The following is a 14760-nucleotide window of genomic DNA, read 5'->3' as shown; positions in this document are numbered from 1 at the left end:
CTTCTTCCTGCATTTGTTGATTCTCAGTTGCCTTTAACTCAAAATAATCCTTACACCAGAGTGGCCTATTTTAGGGTGGCAGATTCTAATCTCCTCCACTGTCTCAGGACCCTCTGACAGTGGCATGGGAAGTCAGAAACCATCTGGCACTCACGAGTGCATGATCTGGGTGTGAATGGAGCCCGTCGAGGACTGGCTCCTCTTTTGTCCCTTGGGCATTCCGCGCAGCCCTCAGAAGTTCCCTCTACCACTGGGCCTGGTTGCTCACAGTGCTGGCTAACTCTAGAAGACCCCCTTGGAATGGCTTTATTTCTTTTCCTGTTGTACTAATGTTACTTCCCAATCTTTTTCTTAGGTCGTTTCTCAAAAACCCTTGCATAAAAGCCCTCGGCCAGGCTCTGCTTTCTGGGGGAACCCAATTTAAGATAGAAAGTGCAGATCAAAAAGGGTAGTGATGTTGCCAAGATGTCACAGATAATATGTGGTAGAAAAGGAATTCAAACCTAGGCTTCACTAAAAAGCAAGTCCGGCCAGTCAGAATGGCTGCGATCCAAAAGTCTACAAATAATAAATGCTGGAGAGGGTGTGGAGAAAAGGGAAGCCTCTTACACTGTTGGTGGGAATGCAAACTAGTACAGCCACTATGGAGAACAGTGTGGAGATTCCTTAAAAAACTGGAAATAGAACTGCCTTATGATCCAGCAATCCCACTGCTGGGCATACACACTGAGGAAACCAGAAGGGAAAGAGACACGTGTACCCCAATGTTCATTGCAGCACTGTTTATAATAGCCAGGACATGGAAGCAACCTAGATGTCCATCAGCAGATGAATGGATAAGAAAGCTGGGGTACATATACACAATGGAGTATTACTCAGCCATTAAAAAGAATACATTTGAATCAGTTCTAATGAGGTGGATGAAACTGGAGCCTATTATACAGAGTGAAGTAAGCCAGAAGGAAAAACATAAATACAGTATACTAACGCATACATATGGAATTTAGGAAGATGGTAACAATAACCCGGTGTACGAGACAGCAAAAGAGACACTGATGTATAGAACAGTCTTATGGACTCTGTGGGAGAGGGAGAGGGTGGGAAGATTTGGGAGAATGACATTGAAACATGTAAAATATCATGTAAGAAACGAGTTGCCAGTCCAGGTTCGATACACGATACTAGATGCTTGGGGCTAGTGCACTGGGACGACCCAGAGGGATGGTATGGGGAGGGAGGAGGGAGGAGGGTTCAGGATGGGGAACACATGTATACCTGTGGCGGATTCATTTTGATATTTGGCAAAACTAATACAATTATGTAAAGTTTAAAAATAAAATAAAATTTAAAAAAATAAATAAATAAAAAATAAAAAGCAAGTCCTTTTTTCCTCCATCTCTGAATGTTTTCAGGTGTTAAACTATACTTGCATTCACTGCTTGAATCTCCTGGGCTAACAGCTAAAATAAAGTAGGAATGAAAGAGAATGACATTTTGTAAGGTTTGAAGCTATGAAATTTACATCTGGTTTCTTTGCAATTTCAAGAGAGTCTTTGCCACCAACAGTTACATTTGGAAAATTTTTCAAAATACTGGTTTTGGAATGGTTTTCTTAAAATTATTTGATTTGAACTCTATTTCATGTGGTTTTCATAACATGTAAGTGGTTTTCTAAGACAGTGTAAGCCTGTTTGGTTTCAAACCATTTTTTGAAACCAGATCACTAAGGCAAAATATTTTTGTAAAATTTTAATACTATTTAAAAATTAAAGAATTTTTAATCCAAACAATTTAAAACTCTTTAGAAATCTATTTATCTGAGTACCAAGATTTCTGGATAAGTTTCACACTGTTTAACGTCAAAACATTTAGTCAAAATAGTCTGGATCCGAGACAGACTTTGAAGCTGTGTACTTTCAAAATGGCTCATCTAGATAACATGCAACAATATATGGACCGTTTTATTGTCTCAAAACATTGGTTTCCCATCGTATAAATAGCCCCAGCAGTAACTTCACAGTATTGCAAAATCAGCTGCATATTTTTTTAATTAAAACATCTGTGCCATGCAGAAATGGATTGAAATGTTTTCTTTATCAATAGTATGGAAACATTTTTTGCAAAACTTTCAGCCCTGCCCCCTCTTTCCTTCCCAGAGGGTTCTGACCGTGGATTGCACACCACTGAATGGAACCAGCACTTTGTGGATTCACCTGGTTCTTGCTGTTTTACTAGTATTGTCCCTTGTAATTCTCACAGCAGTGCTCTGAGGTATGTATGCATTATTATGACACTCAGGATCAAGAAACGTCTTAAATAATTTGCCTAAAGTCTTAAAGTTACTGAAGGCAGAACAAGTTTCAGGCCTCATCAGTTTGGCTCCATGTCTCGAGTTCTTAACCATGGTGCTTTCTGCCTCACGCCCAGTGTTCATAACTTTAACTTACTGAACCAGTTTACCTTCCCTGTATATTTCCCCTCTTTCTAGTCTCTGTTCTGGTAGATTACAACCAAAGAATTTCCATGTCCCTGCAATCAGTTGCCAGATATATTATGAGTAATTTATAATCCGTAACAAATGCTGATATTAGTGACTCAGTTTACAGTGAGACACTACAATGGATTTGGGGTAATCTATAAAGTAATACTGCTCCAATGCATCTCTATTCATATATGATTCTTGAGTAGGGACAAAGGGGAAAAGGTAGTGTTAGAGAAAGAAATGCCATAATCCAGATGAAAATAGCATCTTCTGGGATGAAAGTGACCATTGGACAAGAATTGAGCACTCCCTTTACCTGTGGTCGGAGAAGGCAATGGCAACCCACTCCAGTACTCTTGCCTGGAAAATCCCATGGACAAAGGAGCCTGGTAGGCTGCAGTCCATGGGGTCCCTAGGAGTTGGACATGACTGAGCAACTTCACTTCCACTTTTCACTTTCATGCACTGGAGAAGGAAATGGCAACCCACTCCAGTGTTCTTGCATGGAGAATCCCAGGGATGGGGGGAGCCTGGTGGTCTGCCATCTCTGGGGTCTCACAGAGTCGGACACGACTGAAGCGACTTAGCAGCAGCAGCAGTTTACCTGTGGTGGCCTACCCAGGTGGCCTAGTGGTAAAGAATCTGCCCGCCAATGCAGGAGATACAAGCGACACAGGTTGATCCCTGGGCCCTGTGTTGGGAAGATTCCCTGGAGGAGGGCATAGCAACCCACTCCAGTATTCTTGCCTGGAGAATCCCATGAACAGGGGAGCCTGGTTGGCTATAGTCCGTGGGCTCACAAAGAGTCGTTCGCTACTGAGCACACACACACATGCACACACAAACACACCCCTCTACGTTTAGACTGGAGCCAACAGGAAGTAATTTAGAGGCTACCTGAGGGACAAAATGTGGAAGAGTGAGAGTTAGGAGCTGGGGAAAAGGAAGGGACACCTCTGCATAATAGCAGAAAGAGTACCTTCTTTCTGAGATTCCCTTGTACATAGAGGATTATGGGGAAAAATAAAATATTCCTCCTGCTCCTGGTAAGATGACTGCACTGACTCTGAAATTGCTGTTTGTTTTTGGCAATGTGAGTAGCTGTGTTTGATGTCTACAGTTAAGAGCTAGATGGTAAGGAGAATCATGAGGTATATTTCTCACGTTTGTAGACAACTGTCAGAAGATGGCAGAGACATTCTGTAATAATCTGTGGGCTGTAGGGTGGCAAAGGGCAGGGGTGGGTTTCACTGGAGCTCCCCCAAGCTCCCACCCACCCTAAATGAGCTCACCTTGGGGATATTGACTGCTGGCCAATGGATGCTCCAGAACAAGGATCCTGGAACAAGACCAGTTTCTTTGGATGAGGGTAGGGTCATGCCAAAGGTTGTTGGAGAAATTTATGGGAGAGACTAGCAGGAAGTGCTTCGATAAACCTGAACACCAGAAAGCAAGCCTGGGAATAGTGGTGTGCTCATGGGCCACACCCTGAAAGCCTTAGAGACAGGCCATTTCAGGGAATGATTTGTTTTCTCTTGAATCCATTACATTTGGCCCTTGTAGATCAGAAAAAAAATGCCCTGGCTCCCAAATCTGGCCTTAATTAAAATAATTTGTCATGGATAGATACGTCTTAACTGCTGGTTAGGGCTTATCAACCAGAATAAGCCATTTTGCCTCTGGTTTAAACCTGTTCAAGTAAGTGAAGAATGAAGATAACTATACAAATAATTTAGTCTTCAAATATACTTTTCCCTGAAAAATTCACCTAATTAGAGCGAAGGTTTTTTTCACTTGAATTTTCCTCACATTGCTTTTGCGTTATGTTAATAAAACTCCTGTCTGTAGGAGGAAGTACTGCTGGGGGGGAGGGGGAGAAGTGGGAATGGGTGATCAAGATTCCTGTGTAGCAGGAAAAATTACAGTTTAACAAATATAATGACTGGCTGCATGTCTGCATTCCAGGGCACGAGCTGATTGCCTTTGTTTTTATTTTCACTATATTGATAATTAATTTCACCGTAGAAGCAGGCAATTCTTTTGTGGAGGAAATCAGCTTGATAAGCATTGGTGGATCTTTTGAATTGAGAGGGGTAACACCCCCCACAACTGCCTGTGTCTGAATCTGGATGGGCAGTTGAAAATTGTTCTGGAGATAAAGTCATCAGAGTTAGGGTTTGGGACGCTGATAACTGGAGCAGAGAGGAGAAGATCTCCTGGGAGAGGAGGACCCAAGGGTGGAGGAGACAGGCATCCATCCTAGAGGAATTCCCTGCCACAGAGAATGGCCAATTTTAGGGGAGAAATGCCCAGTGTTAACTTTTGACAATGTGTGATTGTATGTATAATATTTTCATCTATGAAAGAGAACACAGTCAAACAATATGAAAGGATCTAGGACAAATCTTAAAATGTTGATTTGGGGCCAATACTTCTTAGCAGCATGGTCTTGGGCAGGTGAGTTTCTTAACCTTTCTGTGCTTCCATTTTCCTAACTACAGATGTAGACCAGTGATGGTGCTCACTTGACAGAGTTGATGAGAAAAGAAACTGAGGTCACATCTGCGAATGGTTAAGAACTTTATTTGACCTTTAATAAGCACTTTTTCCCCTCCAGTAGTCATGTATGAATGTGAGAGTTGGATTATAAAGAAAGCTGAGCACCAAAGAATTGATGCTTTTGAACTGTGGTGTTGGAGAAGACTCTTGAGAGTCCCTTGGACTGCAAGGAGATCCAACCAGTCCATTCTGAAGGAGATCATTCCTGAATATTCACTGGAAGGACTGATGCTGAACCTGAAACTCCAATACTTTGACCACCTGATGTGAAGAACTGACTCGTTGGAAAAGACCCTGATGCTGGGAAAGATTGAAGGCAGGAGGAGAAGGGGACGACAGAGGATGAGATGGTTGGATGACATCACTGACTCAATGGACATGAGTCTGAGCAAACTCTGGGAGTTGGTGATCGACAGGGAGGCCTGGCGTGCTGTAGTCTGTGGGGTCAGAAAGAGTTGGACATGACTGAGCGACTGAACTGAACTGAACTGAAACACTTTATAGGCATCCTATTGGTCTTTCCTGATGGTCCAGTGGTTAAGAAGCCACCTTACAGTGCAGGGGACACAGAGGACGCAGGTTCAATCTCTGGTTAGGGAACTAAGATCCCACATGCTGTGGTGCTGCCACAACTGGAAATATATACATATACACATTCTGTGTGTGTGTGCCTGCACATGCAGTCGTGTCCAACTCTTTGTGACCCCGTGGACAGTAGCCCACCAGACTCCTCTGTCCATGGGATTTTCTAGGCAAGAACACTGGAGTGAGTTGCCACTTCCTACTGCAGGGCATCTTCCCCACCCAGGGATCGAACCCACGTCTCTTGCATCTCCTGCATTTGCAAGCAGATTCTTTACCACTAGCACCACCTGTGAAGACCACACTTATAGTTATTAAGTACGTCAAAGGCACTTCTCTTAACGCCACGTTTTCTACCAGCTACTGCTCCATTTCTTTGATTCCTTTGCAGCAACATTTTTAAAGCATTATTTATCTTCTGTCTCTAATTCTTTTCCTCACACTGTCTCTTGAACCAATGTTTCTCAAGTTTTCTTTTTCCATTTTTGTCCCCCTAAGGAAACTTTCTTGCTTTTTTTTTTAAAAAAATTGCTTTCTCCTACCCATGACATCTGAAAAATCCCATGGACAGAGGAGCCTGCAGGGTTACAGCCCAAAGAGTTAGACACAACTTACTTACTAAGCACCCATGACATTTAATACTGCAGATGTTCTATAGAGTTGTTTATGTCCTATATGTTTATCTATACTTTATACATAGAATTTTTTTAAACAAAAATATTTTTTCATACACCAAGAATTCGTTTCCCCTCCCTTGAGAGAGCTGTCATCGCCACTGAAAACACATGTCTTGAATCTGCCCCAGCCTTTCTTCTCCCCCACTACGCAATAGTTCCTGTACAAGGTCAGGTTCCTGAGCTCCATGTTGCTGAAGTGTGTCAGTCACTCAGTGGTGTCCAACTCTTTGCGACCCCATAGACTGTATCCCGCCAGGCTCCTCTGTCCATGGGATTCTCCAGGCAAGAATACTGGAGAGGGTTGCCATGCCCTTCTCCAGGGGATCTTCCTGACCCAGGGATCGAACCCAGGTCTTGTTGCTGGCCAAAATCTTGACCTTCTCTGCCCACCACAGCTGAAAGAAAAATACAGAGACACAGTTTGGAGAAAATAGAAATGTGGCTTTTATTCTCAGCCGGCAGAGAGGGGAACCCAGTAGGCTCCTGCCTCAAGAACTGTGCCCCCCTCCATGAGGAGTCTAGAGGCTTCTATAGGGCAAGGGCTTAAAGGTGATAGGATCTTGATTGCCTCCTCTTGCATTGTTTCAAAGACAATCATAAACGGGCATCAGTAACCCAGTAATCGAGTCCGGCAGTTTTGTGCTCTGTGGCCTTCTTTCCGATGTGTAACTACAAGGGGAAGGGTGTTGTAAGGATAAACATCAGATAGGGGATGTATTTAGCAAAGAGTCAAAGGAAAACAATGTGAATTGTAGCTCCTGCAGAGTTAGTGGGTAGAAAAACAAACTTGGTTAGAGACATGTAGAGTTAGGAGCAGTTAAAGTAAAACAACTAGGAATGTTCAGGCCCTGCTCACTGTTCTCTTTATCGTCTGTGTTCTCAGGAAAAGGAAAGAGAAAAACTCATTCCTCTTTTTTCCTTTTCACTGCAACAGTCTCCTGCATTGCAGACAGAATCTTTACTGTCTGAGCCACCAGGGAAGCCCCCATGTTGCTAATCTGTGGTCAATTCTCAGTCCTTGTCTTACTAGATGTCCTGCCAGCATTTGCCGTGATTGCTCACTCCCTCTTCCTTGATATACTTTCTTCTTCACTGGCTTCTGGCACACCCCACTTTCTTGGTTTTTCTCCTAGTCATGGTTGCTCCTTCTCAGTTCCTTGCCAGTTTCTCTCTTCTTGCCTCCCTCTTAATGCTGGAGGACCCCAGGGCTTAGTCCTTGGTCCTTTTCCTTAACTATACTCACTCCCCGTGTGATCTCATCGAACATCCTGGCTTTAAGTTCATGATTCCTTACTTTGTGTCTCCACCAAACGTCTCTCCAGGACTCTAGGCTCATAGAATAACGTCTTACTTGATCCCTCTACTCCGGTGTTTGATGGACCTCCCCCTACTAATATATCCAAGATTTAACTTTTGAAATTCTTTCTTCAAACTGCTCTATACAAGATCTTCTCTATTTTTCTCACACTCCACCAATCCATTAGAAAATTCTGATACCAAAATAAACCCAGAATGCTCCTTGGTATTTACCCAAATGAACTGAAATAAACCCACATCCACACAAAAACCAGCATGCGGGTGCTTACAGCAGCTTTATTTGTAACTGCCAAAACTTGGAAGCAACCAAGATGTCCTTCAGGAGGTGAATGGATAAGTAAACTGTGGTACATCCAGACAATGGAACATTATTTAGCACTAAAAGTAAATGAGCTATTAAACCATAAAAAGTTATGGAGGAAGCATAAAAGGATATTACTTATGTGAGAGAAGCCCATCTGAAAAGGCTACAGACTGTGATTCCCACTGTCCTTTGTTCTGTTTTTGTGGGCTTTCCCCGTCTTTGTCTTTTAGCCACCGCCATTCTGGACCCCTTTTTCCTATTCTAACTACCTAACACTAAGTGAGATAAGCCAATCTAAATACAGTGATTCCCACTGTATGATATTCAGGGAAAGGGAAAATTATGGAGACAGTGAAAAGATCACTGCTTGCCAGGGGTTCGGGAGAGAGAAGGATGGATTGGCAGAGCACAGAGGATTTTTAGGGCAGTGTCAAGGATGACACTGCAATGGTAGGTGTATGTCATTACATATTTGTCAAAACCCATGAAGCGTACAATACCAAGAGTAAACTCTAATGTAAACTATGGACTTTGGGTGATAATGACTGATGTTGAAGCTGAAACTCCAATACTTTGGCCACCTGATGTGAAGAACTGACTCATTGGAAAAGACCCTGATGCTGGGAAAGATTGAAGGCAGGAGGAGAAGGGGATGACAGAGGATGAGATGGTTGGATGGCATCACCGACTCAATGGATATGAGTTTGAGTAAACTCTGGGAGTTGGTGATGGACAGGGAGGCCTGGCGTGCTGCAGTCCACGGGGTCGCAAAGTCAGACATGACTGAGCAACTGAACTGAACTGAGGCATCAGTGCAAGTTCATGGTTATAACAAACTGTACCCATGGGGTGCAGGACATTGACAGAGAGAGAGAGGCTATCTATGTTGGGAAGGGAGCAGGGAATAAATGGGAATTCTCTGTGTTTTCTGCTTAATTTTGCTGTGAACCTAAAACTGCTCTGGAAAAGTATATTAAAAATTTCAGAATCTGCTACCAGTTTGGTGAGAGCCACCATTTTAGTCTGTCTCCTGAATGACAATAATCACCTTCCAACTGGGCTCCCTGAAGGCCTTGTCTCACTAGAGTCTATGCTTTGCCTAGTGGCCTGAGGGTTCTTGCTAGAACACAGGTCAGATCATGTTACTCTTTTGCTCAACACCTTCCAATGGATGCTATCGGACTCAGAGAAAAACCCGAACTCCTGATGGTGGCTTTCTAGGCCTCCCTTTCTAACCCCCTTCCTTCTCCTATCTTGTTCACTGTGCTCCAGTCATACTGGCTTCCACGCTGTTCCTCAGACACACCAGGCTCCTGCCTCGTGGCCTTTGTACCAGCTGTTCCCCTGAAGACCTCTTCTTCCAGTATCCTCGGGACTCCCTCCCTCACTCTGCAAGCCTCTGCTCAAGTGTTGCCTTTTCAATGGGACTTTACTGTCTGCTTTTGTACAGCTGTAGTGCTTCCACCCCCTGCATTCTGAGCTCTTTTACCAGCTCTTTTTTTTTTTTCATAGCTCATCATTATTTAGTATACGGTATTGTTTACTTTTTAATTTGCTGTGTGGGCGAAGAATGTCACCTGCCATTTCATTCAACAAAAGATGTTGTGGCCATCAAGCCATCAGCCGCTGTAGCCCCTCTCCCCTCCCAAGTGTGCACCCTGAGGGGATTCAGGATGGAGAAAAAAAGGATACTGGCCCTAGATAGCTAAGGTGCATATCAAAGGAATAATTTCAGTAAGCCCAGACTCTTGCATTTTCCTCTACATGGAAAAGCAGTAAATTCATTCATTTGAGATGTCTGACTTTTTCTTTAATTAGCAGTAATCCTTTGATGTTTGACTTCCTGCTTTGTTTTGTTTGCAGAAACTTCAGTATATCTTGGCTTCTTCCTCAACTCTTTGGAACAGTCCCTCTGAGCCATCTAAGAAGCTGTAACCCTTGCTTAGGTTATCTCAGGTGGTGCTAGTGGTAAAGAACCTACCTGCCATTGTAGGAGACATTAAGAGATGTGAGTTCTATCCCTGGGTCAGGAAGAGCCCCTGGAGGAGGGCACAACAACCCACTCTAGTATTCTTGCCTGGAGAATCCCATGGACAGAGGAGCCTGGTGGGCTACAGTCCGTAGGGTCTCAGAGTTGGACACGACTGAGCAGCTTGGCGCTCACTCTCTCATCCCTTCCTTAAGTCCTCAGTAAGTCTGCTGGTTAAAACATAATTCTCAACTTTTAGGCTGTGCATTTGTTTTTCAGTGGACAGTTTTTTATTTGGTCACCCACTGACAGCATAAGAGGTCCATGAAGACAGTTAATGTCTGTCTGTTCTGTTTGCTGCTGGATCCCAAGTCCCTAGAACCGTGTGCACTCATATGCTCAGTTGTGTCTGACTCTTTGCAACCCCATGAACTGGCTCCTCTGTCCGTGAGATTCTCCGGGCAAGAATACTGGAGGATCTTCCCGACCCAGGGATCAAACCCACATCTCCTGCACTGGCAGGTGGTTTCTTTACCACTGAGCCACCTGGGTATCTCCTCCCTAGAACAGTGCATGGCATATATTAGGTGCTCAGTCAGAAGCTGTTGAATAAATGAGAGTCTCCCTACTGCCTCTGACTCCAGGTCCTTCTGCAGTATATGCTTCCAGGGATGGTCTAGGCATATAGACGCAAATAATTATATTGGGGTGACCAAAAATTTGTCTGGGCTTTTGCATAACATCTTATGGAAAACCTAAATGAATATTTTGGCCAGCCCAATAAATTAAGGCAGTTCTTGTATTTTACTATGCTGTAATTCTGTTGCTTATATACGTCAGTAAAAGTCTGCTACATACAATTTTAACAGTACTTGGAAGGACTGAAGTAACGGGGTGTTCGGAGAATAGCAGGTAGGATGGAGAGAAGACGAGAGAAAAACGATGTCAGTCAGGGAATGAAGAGAAATAATTCCACAGAAATGCCAACTCAGTAAGAATGACCAGAAGAAACATCTGGTCCCAAAGAATCCTTGGAGTCATTAGAATAATAGTGTATATTGTTATTGCCTGTTTATATACTACGCTAGTTGAGTGAAAACTGAAAGGGCCCCCGTCCCACTAAGGCCGGAAGCCTTGCTGATATCTAGACAGCAGTTGTCTTAATGAAAAGTTGAAGAATTGCTCTGATTCTTCATTTTATTTGGCTGATGTAAGTATAACCAGGGATACGCTCTCTAATAACTGTTCTCCAGGCTTTAATTTTCTTCTTTTTTCTATTGCTTTTATGAGATGATCTCAGTTCTGGTGTGCTTAGTTGCTCAGTCATGTCAGACTCTTTGCAACCCCATGGACTGTAGCGCTCCAGGCTCCTCTGTCCGTGGGATTTCCCAGGCAAGAATACTGGAGTGGATTGCCATTTCCTATTCCAGGGGATCTTCCCAACCCAGGGATCAAACCCGCATCTCTTGTGTCTCCTGCATTGGCAGGCAAATTCTCAGTTCTGGTAGCTGGGACCAAAGGTGTAGGGGGAAGAAAATGGGTCATTGTGGGATTGAGTAAAATTCTGCAGGATCCAATCCTTCTGATCCAGAGACCACCTCCACTGTCCTCTCCTGATGCAGTGATTGAAAACTCTAGGACTCAGACTCCAAGGCAGAGCCGGCCTTCTCAGTTGATTTTACATCACTGCAAGTATGTTTCCTTCTGGCTGAAATGCCTCAGATTGCAGGTCTGGAACATGTATTAGTGGAGTAATGTCTGGGGAGAAAAAGACGATAACATGGAAACACTGACTGCTATGGCAACAGTTGGAATAATAAACAACATTTTTTTCCCCTAGGAAAATCATAGAGTTTGGCCTTGTGGCAACTCTAGGAAGGGAAATAAGTTATACCCAAGTTAGATCTTGTGTTTGGCCAGATTTTTTCCCCCGGGTTGAAGATATTTGCAAAGTGCTTTATTGGGCAAATGGAGGATGTTATACGTCATTCAAAACTCATATGTCTTTCTAGAAAATTTTTTAAACAAAAGAAACTCAGAATGTATGAATTGAAAAGTCAAAATTTCCCCTCCCCCTTCTCATTCTTCCTCTTTTGGGGTAACCACTGCACTAGGGATTGTTGTAAAATGTCTCTACATGTACAAGTATATTACTAACTGGTTTGGGTTTTTTGGTTTGTTTGTTAATTAAGTGGGTGAAACTTGGTAGGGTACGGTCAGCAATTAGTATAATTCCCCCCTCCCATTTCTTGCTTTGAACAAACTCAAATGATTTCCCTTGTCAGCATCTCAGATGGTTTCATAGATTTCTGACGACTGGTAAGTATTCACCAGCCCAGGCCAGTATAAACTGAAACTTTATCATCTCTCATCGAATTCAAAGTTTCATTCCCCACCACCCCCCTAGGATGCCTGGCCCCAGCTTGGTGCTGACCCGATGAGGCGGGAGGAGTGGCTGTGATGTGACCCGGTCTTTGAGCCTTCCTGCATCGCCATGTCCATTGTGGCCTCATCTCCTCCAGTATGGGGAAGAGGGAATTAGAAAAAAAAAAGAGAGGGGTCTTACTTGACTGGCACTGTTGTAACCTGTGTGGTTGATGCCCAAATGTCAGCTCTTCAGAGACCCCAGGCCCTTTACTCTATAGAGAAATCAATCCCTTTTATACCATTTGATGAGTTACAGCTCCCTAAACTTGCACCGTAATAATTCATGCTTTCAAACTGTGGTGTGGAGAAGACTCTTGAAAGTCCCTTGGGCTGCAAGATCAAACCACTCAATCCTAAAGGAAATAAACCCTGAATATTCATTGGAAGGACTGATGCTGAAGCTGAAGCTCCAATACTTTGGCCACCTGATGCAAAGAGCTGACTCATCAGAAAGACCCTGATGCTGGGAAAGATTGAAAGCAGGAGGAGAAGGGGACGACAGAGGACAAGATGATCTGATGGCATCACTGACTCGATGGACATGAGTTTGAGCAAGCTCCAGGAGATGGTGAAGGAGAGGGAAGCCTGGCAGTGCTGCAGTCCATGGGGGTTCCAAAAAGTCAGACATGGCTGAATGACTGAGCAACAACAACAGCAACTCACACCCTAGCTTGTGTGCCTTCCTTCCCCAGGCATTATGAAAGTGTATTTTTCAAGGTAGGATGATAGAACATGTTTTCTTTATTTTTAAATAGCTTGATTCATGCTTTAAAAGTATTTAGACATAGGATATGTGGGCCTTCTTTGTACTCTTGGTCTGGGACCTGGAAATATTAGGGGTGGTCATGGATCAGCCCATAGGAAACTCATGCCTCCATGACATGCTCAACCTTGGGAGTACAGACGGGTTCTGCTGACGCCTTCCCTCCTTTCTCCAGCCTCACAGCGAGCCTCAGCCAGCCTCCCATCTTTCTGCCTCTTCAGGCTAGTGTCTCTCTCCCTGTCCATACCCCCAAACTCTGAGCGCTGCCTTTCAAATTCTCCCAGAACCCTTTCGCCTCTGTTTTAGGTAGCAATACCTGGTGGTGAGCTTGTGTACAGCCAATGTACCTGAGGCTGAAGGATGAGAGGTAGCAGCCTCTTCTGGCAGACAGACGCACCTAGATTCCGAGTGGTTCTCCCGGGGAGCGTCTCCCTCAGGCTGAAGGGGAAAGGAGGAAAACACGACTCTGCTCTCTACTCCCGTGGATTCCCTTCCGAAGATATTCTCTACTGAACCTCAGCCTTTTCTTATATGACCTGGAGGTGGGTGAACAGGATCCATAGGGAAGGGCACCTCCTGGGAAGACCTGTGTGGGTGTGTCTAGAGCTTCTCTTAGAACGGGTATGTCTTCATCACCCAAGCATAAACCTTGGGCTTTAGCAGAATACAGAGACAATGGGGAAAGCCCCACCTGGTAATCTTTTACACATGCACATCTACTCATTTGTTAATTATTTATTGAGCCCTAAACTTGCCTTTTTCACTTGGATGGTCATTTATACGTTCTTTTAACAGCTACATAGCATTTCGTGTGGTGCATGTGTCTGTACCATAATTTATTTAACCATTCTCATATTGACAGTTATTTAGGTAGGTTTTTTTATATAGCAAGAAAAACTGCAATGAATAATCCTTTAATATATATCCTGCACCCTTTTATAAATATTCTTAGAAGTGTGATTGCTAATCTACAGGGTCCACAGATTTTACATTTTGGTAGGAAGCACATTTTGTTTAATTGGTGGAGTCAAATTATCCTTCAAAAAGCTTCAGCAATTTATACTCTTACTAAAGTATCTTTCCCTAAACCCTTGCCTACACTGAATAGTGTCACTCTAATCTAATCAGTGACAAATTCTATCTCTTTGCTATTTTAATTTGGTTTTCCCAAATCACTAATGAAGATGAATGCCTTGTATATACTTACTAGCCATTTGTACTTCTGTGAATTATGTTTGTATCTTCTGATTACTTTTTAAAATAATTTTTTAAAAGTCTTTATTGAACTTGTTACGATATTGCTTCTGCTTTATATTTTTGGTTTTTCCGTCCTGGGGCATGTGGCATCTTAGCTGCCTTAATGGGGATTGAACCCATACCCCTTGAATTGGAAGGCGAAGTCTTAACCACTGAACCACTAGGGAAGTCCCTAGATGACTTTTTTAATGTTTAGAATTCTCTGTTTCAGTCATAACTGCTTGACCTTAACACATGTTGCAAATATTTTTTCTCTGTTATTCTCAAGATGCTTTAATCATAAATAGACAGATTCTTGAGGCCAAAGGATTCCTTTTTGTTGACTTGAGTTAGTAACTCCAAAAAAACAGAGTAATGAATTATATATTAGTCAACAAATTTACTGTAACAAATTATCCCCAAATTTCTGTAGCTTCATTCAAT

At 43.2% G+C, this 14760-nt stretch overlaps 1 long non-coding RNA gene across 1 annotated transcript; it reads left to right on the top strand.

Annotated features, from left to right (window-relative positions):
* The first annotated feature begins 2161 nt into the window (after positions 1–2161).
* On the top strand, positions 2162–14357 carry LOC132342360 (uncharacterized). The gene is made up of 2 exons (XR_009490702.1): positions 2162–2271; positions 4984–14357. It is a non-coding gene; the product is annotated as an uncharacterized lncRNA (long non-coding RNA).
* Positions 14358–14760: the final 403 nt, after the last annotated feature.

Source organism: Bos taurus, chromosome 15, assembly GCF_002263795.3.
Source record: "Bos taurus isolate L1 Dominette 01449 registration number 42190680 breed Hereford chromosome 15, ARS-UCD2.0, whole genome shotgun sequence".
Taxonomy (NCBI): Eukaryota; Metazoa; Chordata; class Mammalia; order Artiodactyla; family Bovidae; genus Bos; species Bos taurus.
Note: the sequence above shows the minus strand (reverse complement) of the source record. Positions and strands in the feature narration are given on the sequence as shown.